The sequence below is a fragment of the Amblyomma maculatum genome, chromosome 5 (assembly GCF_055883805.1).
Source record: "Amblyomma maculatum isolate TAMU_Amacu chromosome 5, ASM5588380v1, whole genome shotgun sequence".
Classification (NCBI taxonomy): Eukaryota; Metazoa; Arthropoda; class Arachnida; order Ixodida; family Ixodidae; genus Amblyomma; species Amblyomma maculatum.
Genome location: NC_139348.1, coordinates 123,438,969 through 123,451,160, shown reverse-complemented (window position 1 = coordinate 123,451,160; position 12,192 = coordinate 123,438,969). Strand labels below are relative to the sequence as shown.

The 12,192-nt window shown below is 42.1% G+C and overlaps 1 long non-coding RNA gene across 1 annotated transcript; it reads right to left on the bottom strand.

Moving 5' to 3' along the window:
* Positions 1-3,563: 3,563 nt before the first annotated feature.
* On the bottom strand, positions 3,564-11,576 carry LOC146189412 (uncharacterized). Its single transcript, XR_014707655.1, has 3 exons — positions 11,251-11,576; positions 7,479-7,539; positions 3,564-4,274 (listed from the first exon to the last, which is right to left on the bottom strand). It is a non-coding gene; the product is annotated as an uncharacterized LOC146189412 (long non-coding RNA).
* Between the last annotated feature and the right edge of the window lie 616 nt (positions 11,577-12,192).

Here is a 12,192-nt window from a genome sequence, read left to right as displayed (position 1 = left end):
CAACTTTTTAGCGGTCTTAGTAGGGCGCAGGAAGTAGCTCTCGGATTGAGGAGCGTGAAAGCTGCAATAGCGACTTCAATGAATAAATGCGCCATGCTGGCTTTGGTTCTACCTGTTTACACATGGGCTCAAGCGATTATCCTTGACACCGGGCTCAGTGAGCAACCATCAGAAATATTTAAAGATTCGTCTATCGCGTGCTGGGACATGCTACCAGTGCACGTGGATGCCATCCGACGAAGCTCACCTGGTTGCGAGGCCTGCGCAATGCTCCTATGTCTTTTGTCGAATGGCGAATTGCGCCAGTTTCAACACTAGGAGTGCTTCTTAAGATGGTGCCGGCATGCTGTTAGTCAAAAATCACGGCACTCGCTCACACGGCTCTCATATTTTGGTTCGCGTTAGTACGTATATAATTATCTAAATTAAATGCATTCAAGCCACTCATCCAGCTGCTCAACACAAGACTGCTTGGGAACGATGCATCAACGGTAAAACGGCGGTTCGTTGACAGTGTTCGCAACAAAATGGTGTCAGCGTGTGGAGACCACTAGATCTGATTTGTTCAGCTTACTACAGACATCGAGGCGTTGACATACAGCGCCCTTCACATGGCTCTCTAGCTTCTGAGAGAGTATTGTCCGCGTTCGACGCTAGCCGGCATTATAAAATGTTGTGAATCAGGAAAAATAAATTCGTAATTAGAGGTTAATTCGTGATTGCAACGACAATGACACAGTCTGTGGTGATATCGGTCTGTGTGTGAGGCAATCCGATGCTGCATATCTGACCTTCGCAACGATGTAAACCATTCGCCTAGTGACCAGCACAAGGGCATGTGAAAACATGACGATTTTCTATGCAAGCCATATGATAGCGTTCAAACGTATTGCCCAAGAGAATATTGTGTTTCGTCGCTAAATTATGAACATTATATCAACCACCATTATATGAACATTATACTCACCTATGGGGCTGAAACGTGGAGGCTAACCAAGAGAGTTCTACTTAAATTGAGGACAACCCAGAGGGCTATGGAACGAAAAATGGTAGGGGTAACATTAATAGATAAAAAGCGTGCAGAGTGGGTCAGAGAAATAACTCAAGTTAACGACATTCTAGTGGAAATTAAGAAGAAGAAATGGACATGGGCAGGACATGTAGTGCGAAGAGAGGATAAGCGATGGTCGCTGAGGGTAACAAACTCGATTCCAAGGGAAGGAAAGCGTAGCAGGGGGCGGCAGAAAGTTAGGTGGGCGGATGAGATTAAGAAGTTCGCAGGGGTCAAGTGGATGCAGCTAGCACAGAACCGGGTTAAGTGGAGAGATATGGGAGAGGCCTTCGCCCTGCAGTGGGTATAATCAGGCTGATGATGATGATGATGATATAAAGGCATTCCGTTATAGATCCTCTGGTGCCCTATCACTGTGTGACTGCAGTTTTGTCATGTTCAATTTAGCTGTTTAAAAACGACCGCTTCGTTTCAGTCTGGTGTGCTTGGAAGAAAATATCTGAAAAGAGGAATGTGGGAGGAGGAGGAGGAAGATGAGAAGGAAAGGCAGGGAGGTTGACATTTTCATAAAGGAACGACGTCCAGTCGAGACGTCCAAGTAACCTCGTCTATTTTGAGTAGCATGCACTGAGAAAAAACAGCCGTAAAGATGACGTCAAAAGCAAAGGACAAATGGAAAGAGAATGTGTAGTAGAATTAAGCCAGATCCGGCGCATCGGTGCATTTTACACACATGTGCGCCCGATAGCGATGTCGCAACCCGTCCGACACTTGCCTAGACATATTGTAAAAGAATGCGTTGTTGGGCGAGTCTGTCAAATATGATAACTAAAAAAGGTACCGTGCACATAATCAAAAGTGCACTGCGTTTCAATCTCGTGCAACTCTCTATGTACCCCGTACTCTTTCATTTTACTTACAGGGAAAACGTCAGGGACACAAAGCATATACACAGCGTGTTATACCATGTTATTGCGAAAGTAGTATCAGGGTGTGTACTGCTAGGCACGATTGGAGCGAGGACATCCTGATTTGGTTGGCATCATGGCTAGATAAGGGCGCTTACTTCATAGAGCACGAGCTAGCCCTTAAATAGAATCAATTGGTGAGCTGACTACAAAACTTTGACAGGCAGTTTAGCCGGCGATGACCTTTTCACGATTAACCTCCAAAAGCTGACCATGTGGCTGTGAGAGACTTTATAGTGGTGGACTGCGCAATAATTTCGATTACATGGGGATGTTTTTTCAGTATGACACAGCACACAAACATCCTCTTTATTTAGTCTGCATCTAAATGCGGGTGCCGAATTTCGACATAAGAGCTGTCATCTTTGCAGATAGAGCATAGCTGTAATTGGACCTCGCCACTCGGTGCAATGTGTAGCGCAAGTTCTGTCCAGATGCTTCTCTGTTCCCTCGCTTTTCTAGCACTGGCCAAAACTAAGCGACATTTTAAGCCCTTGTTCAACAGCGCTGAAAAAATTATATTAAACTGATTAGCTATAAAGAAAACGTGATTGTTAATTTATTTTCGCAAAAGAAAAGCTCTCGCCATATTAAAATTTCGAAGCGTTCGCCGAAACTTCGCCGGACAAGTGGTGGCTCTCGCAGTGGCATAACGACTATACTATGAAAGTGCTCATTGCCGCGAGACAGATATGTGTGGTTTAGGTTAGCTTTAAAGGAACTTGGCGTTTACATCTCCCAGATCTTCCGGCACCACCTCATTAAAGAGCAGTGAGCTTCGAGCAGTATGGCATTATATATATATATATATTGTTACCGCCAGCGTCACGTTCTACGTGACGCTGGCGGTAACAAAGGACGTTCCACGTCCGCCGCTATGGTTGAGGATGGCGATGGTGAACACTCTCAAGGTTCGTATACAGGCAACATAAATACCCAAGCAAGTACCAGGGGGGACAGCGGCCGATGTAGCTCAGTTGGAAGAGCACCGGACGCGATATCTTTCCATAAACAGATTGCATTACTAATTTCTGTGATTATCCAAGTAAAAACATTAAAAAAAAGACATAAAATTGTTTTATCCACAACGCTTTCCTTGGCCTCTCCGACTGTTGGCTTCTTTCCTTCACATATATATATATATATATATATATATATATATATATATATATATATATATATATATATATATATATATATATATATATATCTTCTTTCCTTCATATATATATATATATATATATATATATATATGAAGGAAAGAAGGCAACAGTCGGCGAGGCCAAGGAAAGCGTTGGGGATGGTACTCTATGTATTTTTTTTAATGTTTACTTGGATAATCACAGAGATTAGTAATGTAAACTGTTTAGGGGAAAGATAATTAAACACAAAGTAGAAGAAAAAACAACGTGCCGATGGTGGAACCGAACCCACGACCTCCGAATATCGCGTCCGGTGCTCTTCCAACTGAGTTTTATCGGCCGCTGTCCCACCTGCTACTTTCAAGGGTATTAATGTCGTCTGTATACGAACCTTGAGAGTGTTCACCAGCGCCACCCTCATATATATATATTTATTTAATTTTATCACAGTGCCGGAACCGTTTTTTGCTTGTTGCAGTTTGGCGCATTAGCGCAAAGGTGGGGTGGCTGCGCATAGTGAGTATAGCAATCATTGACGGGCGGACACGCAACCCGTGCACACGAGATGAATCGCTTTGATCATCTATGACAAACATTTACGATTCTTTGGCTTCAGGCACTGTGCATTGCGGCGGCCACGGGCCCCTGCATGTGACAGGGAAAGTAATTCGTTAGCAGGAGTATGTTTACAAAGGATCTACAGTGATGGCTCCATTTGTGTGCCAGCTTTATTTGCACTTTATTACTCATTCCCCTCCGTATATGTTCTGGAAAATAGGAGTGGCTTTAGAGGTACATTTTTGCGAACATCCTGGGTTCTTGAAGCGTATTGAAGCCAGACATGAAAACAACAAGTAAACTATTGTGCTTTCCAAATTGTATTGCAGGATGTAACGCCTGCTCAATATGTGTGATAACGTTCGCATCTTGACACAGGTTAACTATCGCGGGGAGGTATTGGCATCGGATACGAGGGTGGGCCCTAGTTTCCCCCGCTAAGGAATCCAGCCACACGTTGATAGAATTCACTGGCCAAGTCCTTGATGCACTCCATGGCGTCCCCAAGGAGCCCACGGCTTTCTTCCACTTGTGCCGCGGTGCCGCTGTCGTCAGCGGAAATGTCCGGGTAACCGCACGCTACGGCCAACAAGGCTGCAAAATATAGACGGAGTGTAACTATAACGAAGTTCTTACATACGGATTAATGTTCCAACATAGCCGAGTTGGATTGCATTGATATTTTGGATAGTTTAGATATAAAGACATGAAATCCATTTCAGGGGTCGTCTGAATTCTACCCTTAGAAGTTCCGTCTCTCGTTTCTGCTTTTTCCAGACTGCCCAAGGGAAAAGTGTCACGAAATGCTTTTGGCTGACGTTATTGAAATTGCGTAAAGCACCGGATTATTACATTTTTGTAATGCTGTGAAAAATATTCTTGCTGCGTCCTTGTGCTTTGAGGCGGAGCGGGATACGTGTTTGCCTATATCCCTAAAGAAGCAGCAGTAGGCAGTTAGCAACAATGCAAATTTAAACAGTTGTGTATATTGATTCCTGACATCACGAAAATTGATCATACCTCTACGGCAGTTGAAGTAGCGCTGGATGAAATTATAGGTAGATTTTGTCCTCATGTGAAACACTTTATGAAAGAAAAAAAGATTTTGCGTACAGCAATAAAATATATCTGACCATGCTCGCTAGACATCTGTTATCTAGATCGCTCACTTTCTGAGCACATTGAACAAGTGTTACCGCGCAAGTATTATTCCATCCAGTGTCTCGTAATATTCAATAAACGCTTCTTTATTTAAAAAAAAAATGCGAGATATTTTGCAACCGCTCCTGCACGCTTATTCTGTGGTACCGCCTAAGTCATTTACGTGAAAGGGTAGAAAAAAAAAGCGAATGATCTAGTAAAATTCCCTACTGAAAAAATTGCATGAGGCAGTAACCTCACATTTTCTCACACATTCTCACTCAATTCACATATGAAATCACATACAAGTCGCATATAATTGCACAAGGTCTCATGGTTTCTTGTACATTATCATAAATTATGTACGATATTTTATGATAATGACGTGCACCGTATGAGAGTCTATGCGATTAGATGAGCTTTTATGAGGTTATTGCCACGTAGAACTGTTGGTTTTTCATCTGAAAAGAGCAATGTGGGAGGAGAAGGAGGAGGAAGATGAGGAAGAAAGGCAGGGAGGTTGACATTTTCATAAAGGAACGACAAAGGCGTGCAACTGCCCAGTCGGGACGTCCAAGTAACGTCGTCTATTTTGAGTAGCGTACGTGAAAGGGTAGAAAAAAAAAGCGAATGATCTAGTAAAATTCCTTACTGAAAAAATTGCATGAGGCAGTAACCTCACATTTTCTCACACATTCTCACTCAATTCACATATGAAATCACATACAAGTCGCATATAATTGCACAAGGACTCATGGTTTCTTGTACATTATCATAAATTATGTACGATATTTTATGATAATGACGTGCACCGTATGAGAGTCTATGCGATTAGATGACCTTTTATGAGGTTATTGCCACGTAGAACTGTTGGTTTTTCATCTGAAAAGAGCAATGTGGGAGGAGAAGGAGGAGGAAGATGAGGAGGAAAGGCAGGGAGGTTGACATTTTCATAAAGGAACGACAAAGGCGTGCAACTGCCCAGTCGGGACGTCCAAGTAACGTCGTCTATTTTGAGCAGCGTACGTGAAAGGGTAGAAAAAAAAAGCGGATGATCTAGTAAAATTCCTTACTGAAAAAATTGCATGAGGCAGTAACCTCACATTTTCTCACACATTCTCACTCAATTCACATATGAAATCACATACAAGTCGCATATAATTGCACAAGGTCTCATGGTTTCTTGTACATTATCATAAATTATGTACGATATTTTATGATAATGACGTGCACCGTATGAGAGTCTATGTGATTAGATGAGCTTTTATGCGGTTATTGCCACGTAGAACTGTTGGTTTTTAGTAGGGTTGTATCAGCTGCATCACCTTTTGGGCAAGGCACTGAAATAAATCGCTAAGTGAAAGGCTGTCAAAATTGAAGGCTAGCCCTGTTTATAAAGTTTGGGTGCGTATATCACAAATCGCATTATGCAGCTTTAAAAATGCTTTAAAAATTTAATGTAATTTAAAAACGGCACCGCTTGAACGAAATAGAGACGCAGTGTTGCTGTTTTATGATATAAATGTAGTTTACGTACTTTTGTTTAAATATACCACCCGCAGTAAAGCTATTTTTCCAATATCCGGTGTGGAAAACATTGTTTTCCATATTTCTAGCCGCGATGCCGGCTCAGAAATTGTATAAACTGGACTACTCTCCGGTATTCAAGACCTTCTATTGCGCAGTAGATTGTTCAGCCCTAACTTGAAAACTTAAAAAACAATTACCTAATCTTGCCCACATTGTGATAAACATTTATCAGGTAAGTGATGCCCACATTTACGTTCAATCCAGCTGCCTGAGCACGCTTGTTAGGGGAAGCGTATACAGGTCGCTCGGAAGAAAAACAGTTTCCGTTGCCATCGTCATAACCAAAATTCGGACAAACGATGTCTGGGCATATATGCACCTGATTTCCTGCCAAACTTCTGACGCCACCGTATCGTCTACAGCATTTAGGGTGCTGTCACACTATTTCACTTGGCATTTAGCATCCATTTAACTAGTCAAATTAAGGATAGTTAGCGACAGGGATTCGAACTGCCATAATATGCACCTGTGAGGTGTCTGGGCGCCCGGAAAGAAGGAAGACACTGCGCCTTCCTTTTTTCCAACACCAAATTTAAAGAGCAATAGTGACCCGCCGCGGTGCCTCACTGGTTAAGATACTGGGCTACTGATCCGAAGCACCGGGGTTCAAATCCGACAGAGGCGCGGCGTTTCGATAGAGCCTCCATTGGTTTTTGTAAGTAATGTACTTTCCCATCAAGTTGGATTAGGGTCATGGAGAAACACAGGTCGCTTCTTCAGGGTTTGGCAATGTAGTAAGAGCTACAGCTTGCATACACCGCGTCAGCAGCAAACATCTTGATCCTCTTTACTCGGAGGAGCTTAAATGTATGGTGAATCAGCCCCTTCCCATGCACAGCCGATAAATAAAAGCTCTAGAAAGTGTGCGCAGATCCAACTGAACGACTGGACCAGCAAAGCAGCAATGCACCTGCGCAGAGCGGCAGCTGTATTTTACCCAAACTCTAATTCGCTGATTTCGAAACTATGCGCTGAAATGCGAAGCATATTGCAGACCTTAACTACGATGCTGATAAGCTGTGTTGCACCGGAGAATAAAGATTAAGGTATGTGATCAACATGACTTACCCCAAACGGTAACACCAACAGCCAGTACCCGCACCATCAAGGATGTGCTCATGACTTCTATCTGTATGGAGAAAGGCACAAACGTTGAATTGTTGGTTCATTTACTGCCCCTGTGGCTCGCTTTACACCAAATGAACATCCTAGGTTATTTAAACACAACGCTTCATCCTTCGCATTAGGTTTCGTTTTGCACAAATACATCTGGAAATTTAGGAACAAAGCTATATTTATTACCGTAATTTATTTTCTTCTGTTCATTTCAAGACGCTGTCAACCCCAGTGGGGTTATTACAGGAGTGGACAATGCATTGGATTCGAATACATTGAAGAAAAAAATAACGTACACTGAACATTAGACGCAGACAATGACAGAAGTAAGGAAAACAGAGGATTACATCGCTGGCAAGCTGAAGAAAATTATCAAGCCATGACTGTGCAATAACAGATGGATGCAGTTCGTTTCATTTTCGCACATATTGTGCAAAGCAGCAGGGGGCGGCAGAAAGTTAGGTGGGCGGATGAGATAAAGAAGATCGCAGGGGTCAAGTGGATGCAGCTAGCACAGGACCGGGCTAACTGGAGAAATATGAGAGAGGCCTTCGCCCTGCAGTGGGGCTGATGATGATGATGATGATGAAGTGAAAGAAAGAGTTGTTATTGGAGGAAAATTCTTCTAATCTATTCGGAGGAATCTGACGAGTCACTTGAGTAGATTTCAGTAGAATAAAATGTGAGTAATTTAGCGTAAAGGAATTATCCAGAGGTTGAAAAAGGAAATGTAAATGAAGCGATTTCGCTCCTCTAACCAGAGTATGAAGGTGTGCATACTGTGAAAGTTCAGCGGATGCGTCCAGGCGCTTATAACGGTCGCAGAGAAAATGGGCAGCTTTCCTCTACACAATTTCCCGCATTTAAATTCTAATTCATTGAGTGGGAAAACTAGATTATGTTTGCGTAGTCCAGCATCGCCCCTATAAGTGTGACATAATTAGCTAGGTGTTTAGTTTCAAAGATTGAGTTTGCAAAGTTCTACTGGGAAAAAAAGAGTCCTTGTGTTGTTTTACTGGGTTACTTGTGCATGCACAGTTCAGGTCAAGTCGGTAGAAGGGATAACGCCAAGATAACGATGCTCGGCACACTTGGTATGGTCGCGTTGTTCAAGGAAGGAGAAATATATATATTTCCTTTTTTATTGAAGACGGATATTGAAAGAGTTCTATTTTTCTCATTTTTTTTACATCTGCCAGTCGTTACACTACTGTCAAGCCTTTATCGATGCATTGTTAAGTTTGATTCGATCACCACTATTCTTGATTTCAAGTTAATGTATGCAATCTGCAAATAGAAGGATTTTAACGTTTACTTCACGAACGATATCATCTTTATAGACAAAACAAAAGAGTGGAGCAAGAATAGTGCTCCAGGTACACCGAAAAACAGAAAACAGAGTGGTCACCAATTTGTAAAAATTGCTTCCTAACGGATAAGTAGTTCCTTAGCCAGAGTGCCACCGGTCCATCTCTGAGTACATTATTGAGTTTGAAAAATTACTTTGGTATGCAATATCCGATGAAAGGCTTTTGATAAATCCAGGCACAACATATCAATGCCAGACTGGTCATTAAGAGTTTGCGAAAGGTTATTTTTGCTATAATAAGTAACTGCTGACAATCCACGTCAAAATTCAAGTTTATTTTGGGTGAAGGATATTGTTGGATTCAACAAATCCTGTAATAAATTTAGGTTAATATGATCAAGAAGTTTACAACAAGTACAAGTTAAAGACATAGGCCGGTAATTTACTGGGGACGAAACTGCAGCCGATTTATAGATTGAAACAATTTTGAGAACTTTTCCCTCAGCGGGAACGAGGTACCATCCGGGCCGCTACATTTTTTTAACGTGAGTATCCAACAACATTGAAAGCAGACCAGTTTCGAAGATAGTTAGAGAGCCAGTTAATTTCTTCCCGCCATTATTATTGATAAATGGATATTCAGGATGATTTGTATTACGCTTAATAACCGACTGTATATAGTTATTAAAATGACTGCCCTACTTTTGCTTTCCTCTGGTGGTTCTAGGCGAGAGCTCTGTTCAAAGTTTATGTAAAGCCAAAAATTGTAGGTTCAATCCGTAACGAAACGATGTAATGTGGTTCTACTCAAGTGTTGTTTAGCACTTAGTACTTAGCTTTTTAGCAGTTCAATAATAGAGACCAGAGCGAGCAATAACTATGTCTTGTATATGATTTCCTTGTTTGCCTTAGTCTCTTGATATTACGTTTTAAGTGAATTATATCACGAGTAATCGAGGCCTTGTGCTTTTCCTTAATATATAGCAATTCTTGGAATGAAATTTCTGATGCAATGCATTATATATGCATTGCAATGCAGCCATACATATCAATATTTGATTGCTAATTAGTACAGAAATCACAGAAGTTTTGGTATTCAAAGGTAAGATACGTCATAGCAGCTGCATCATCTGCCTTATTGAAAGCAAAAATAGATTTGACAGGGCCAATCTTCCGAACAGCACGGGCTACTAACAAAGTACATAGGTTAAGTTTACGATCCGACAGTCCATCTAGTATCTCTACTTTGGGCTCAGCTTTTAGAAACTTGTCATTGACAAAAACGAAGTCGAGAACAGAACTACAGGCTCCCTGAATGCAAGTAGGCTTGACAACAAGGCAGCTGATTAAACATAAAGGTGAACATAAAATCTAGAATACGATTGGTGTCTGTACTTCTCGCATTCAGAGCGCTTCAGTTTCCTACAGGAAGGTTTAGATTACTCGCCAAGATAACCCTGCTTCCATGCATGTGTTTAAGCATGTAGTCATACAAAAGGCCCTGATTGGTTAATTCAGAATTTGGAAGTCGGTAAACGGAACCAATGTGTATGAGACGTTCATTGAGATACACTTTGCATCCCACATCTTCGACGTCAGGAACATTTGGCATGATGTACGCCGCTTGTCAAAGGAACGGCAGTGTCCCCTCCACTTGTTTCCCTGTTTCTGAGCACAACCACATATCCAGTATGTATATATTCAATGCCGCCATTCAAGCTTCATATCCAACATTCATGCCGAGGAGAACGGAAAACAAAATATGCCGGTAGAATAGGTTAAAAAGCATGCGGCAAGGTACAGCCTTTGTCAAAGGTGTTGGGTCTGGGAGCTCTGCTTCTAAGCCACTTCTTGCGGCTGGCAATGCATTTCCTGTGTTCCGAATCTTGATGATAAGAAGATATTTGTTCTACTCTCTCCATTAGAAAGGACTTTCACTAATGCTAAATTGGCGCAACTATACGGCTCAAAAGCAGGCTCATTGGACTATACACTTTTGACAAAAACTGTACATGTTAAAGCAATGCATATCAACAATTATCGTCGATCAAGTAAGCGCAAAGGAATGAGGAGGTGATTATGACATAAAATATATCAAAGGAGCCAACAGTGAGCGAAACGAAGCGAAACATTTGTCTCGCTAATAGTTGGTCGCACCAATCACAGCCTGTTACAGTTCACTCTCACCTTATAATATGAGCACGTTGCAATCACCCATTTTTTTTTTTTATTTCAAATTAGGCTGGTGGCATCGACAAAAGCTATCAGTCGAGGAATTTCGCCCATGGGAGCTTGTCGGAGACAGCTATGACAGCATAATTATTGTGGCCTTATTCGTTTTCAACACAGATAATATCCAATGCAATATCATCTCTGCAGACTATATGGAACAAGCAATAATTCCAAAAAACTTACAGTAATAGAGAAGCTTTGGACTCTAGACACAGAACAAATGCTGGTTGCTCCTCCCGTGCCGACTAGGTGTCTGCCACGTCGTAGATTTGCACTTAAATGTCATCAGTGATAACCCGTTGAGGCAGGGAATCATTCTGGTTGCCCAATGTTCAACACTTGTGCCGTAAAATATGTCCCTCGCACCTGCAGTCTTTCAGCATAGCTGTTTCTAGGTGATTCATATTCGTGTGTTCTTTGCCGCCAGACACTTTATACACTCATATGCCACTTAAAACGTGTATATAGTTATTGCACTGTGTCACCAGCAACTATCAAGTTTAGCCCCTTTTTGGCTGCACCCCCCTGCAGTACACTGCCTGCTTGATCCCCTTTATCATAATTTTGATAAGTAGCAGTTTTGGTTATAACCCACTTCCTCGAGTGGTCTACCTTTACCTAATCGGGAGCTAAAACCTGCAAGCGCCCTTAGAACCACAACAAGTTAAACTCCCAAACACATAGAATTTTGGTCACTGCCTACAGCCGCGGCGCCATATATGGACGTTATAGGACCCCTGTCATACGCTCCTCGGTCCGCAAGTAGCCCCATCAACGGGAAGAGGCAAATGGCAGGAAAGGTAGAACAATCATGCCGTCTGTAACCCACGGAAAAGAATTGCATGCACTCGTGTACCGAAACAATAAAACATCGCGCAACACGCTTGTGGCCACAGGCAAAACGTAAGTTCCGTACAAATTTCGTCTACACAAGTCGCTGAGGCTCCAGCCGACGGAAGATACACTTTGATGCCTGAGCACCATGGCACCAGTCCTTCCTTGAGCAGCATTTTTTTTTAAAGAGCTTTTAAAAGCGTCTGTACTCCAGGACGCTACAACCGGCACAAGTGCCCAATCGTATTTGCGAATTGACCGCAATAACGCGAATTGAAAAAAATTTGAAAA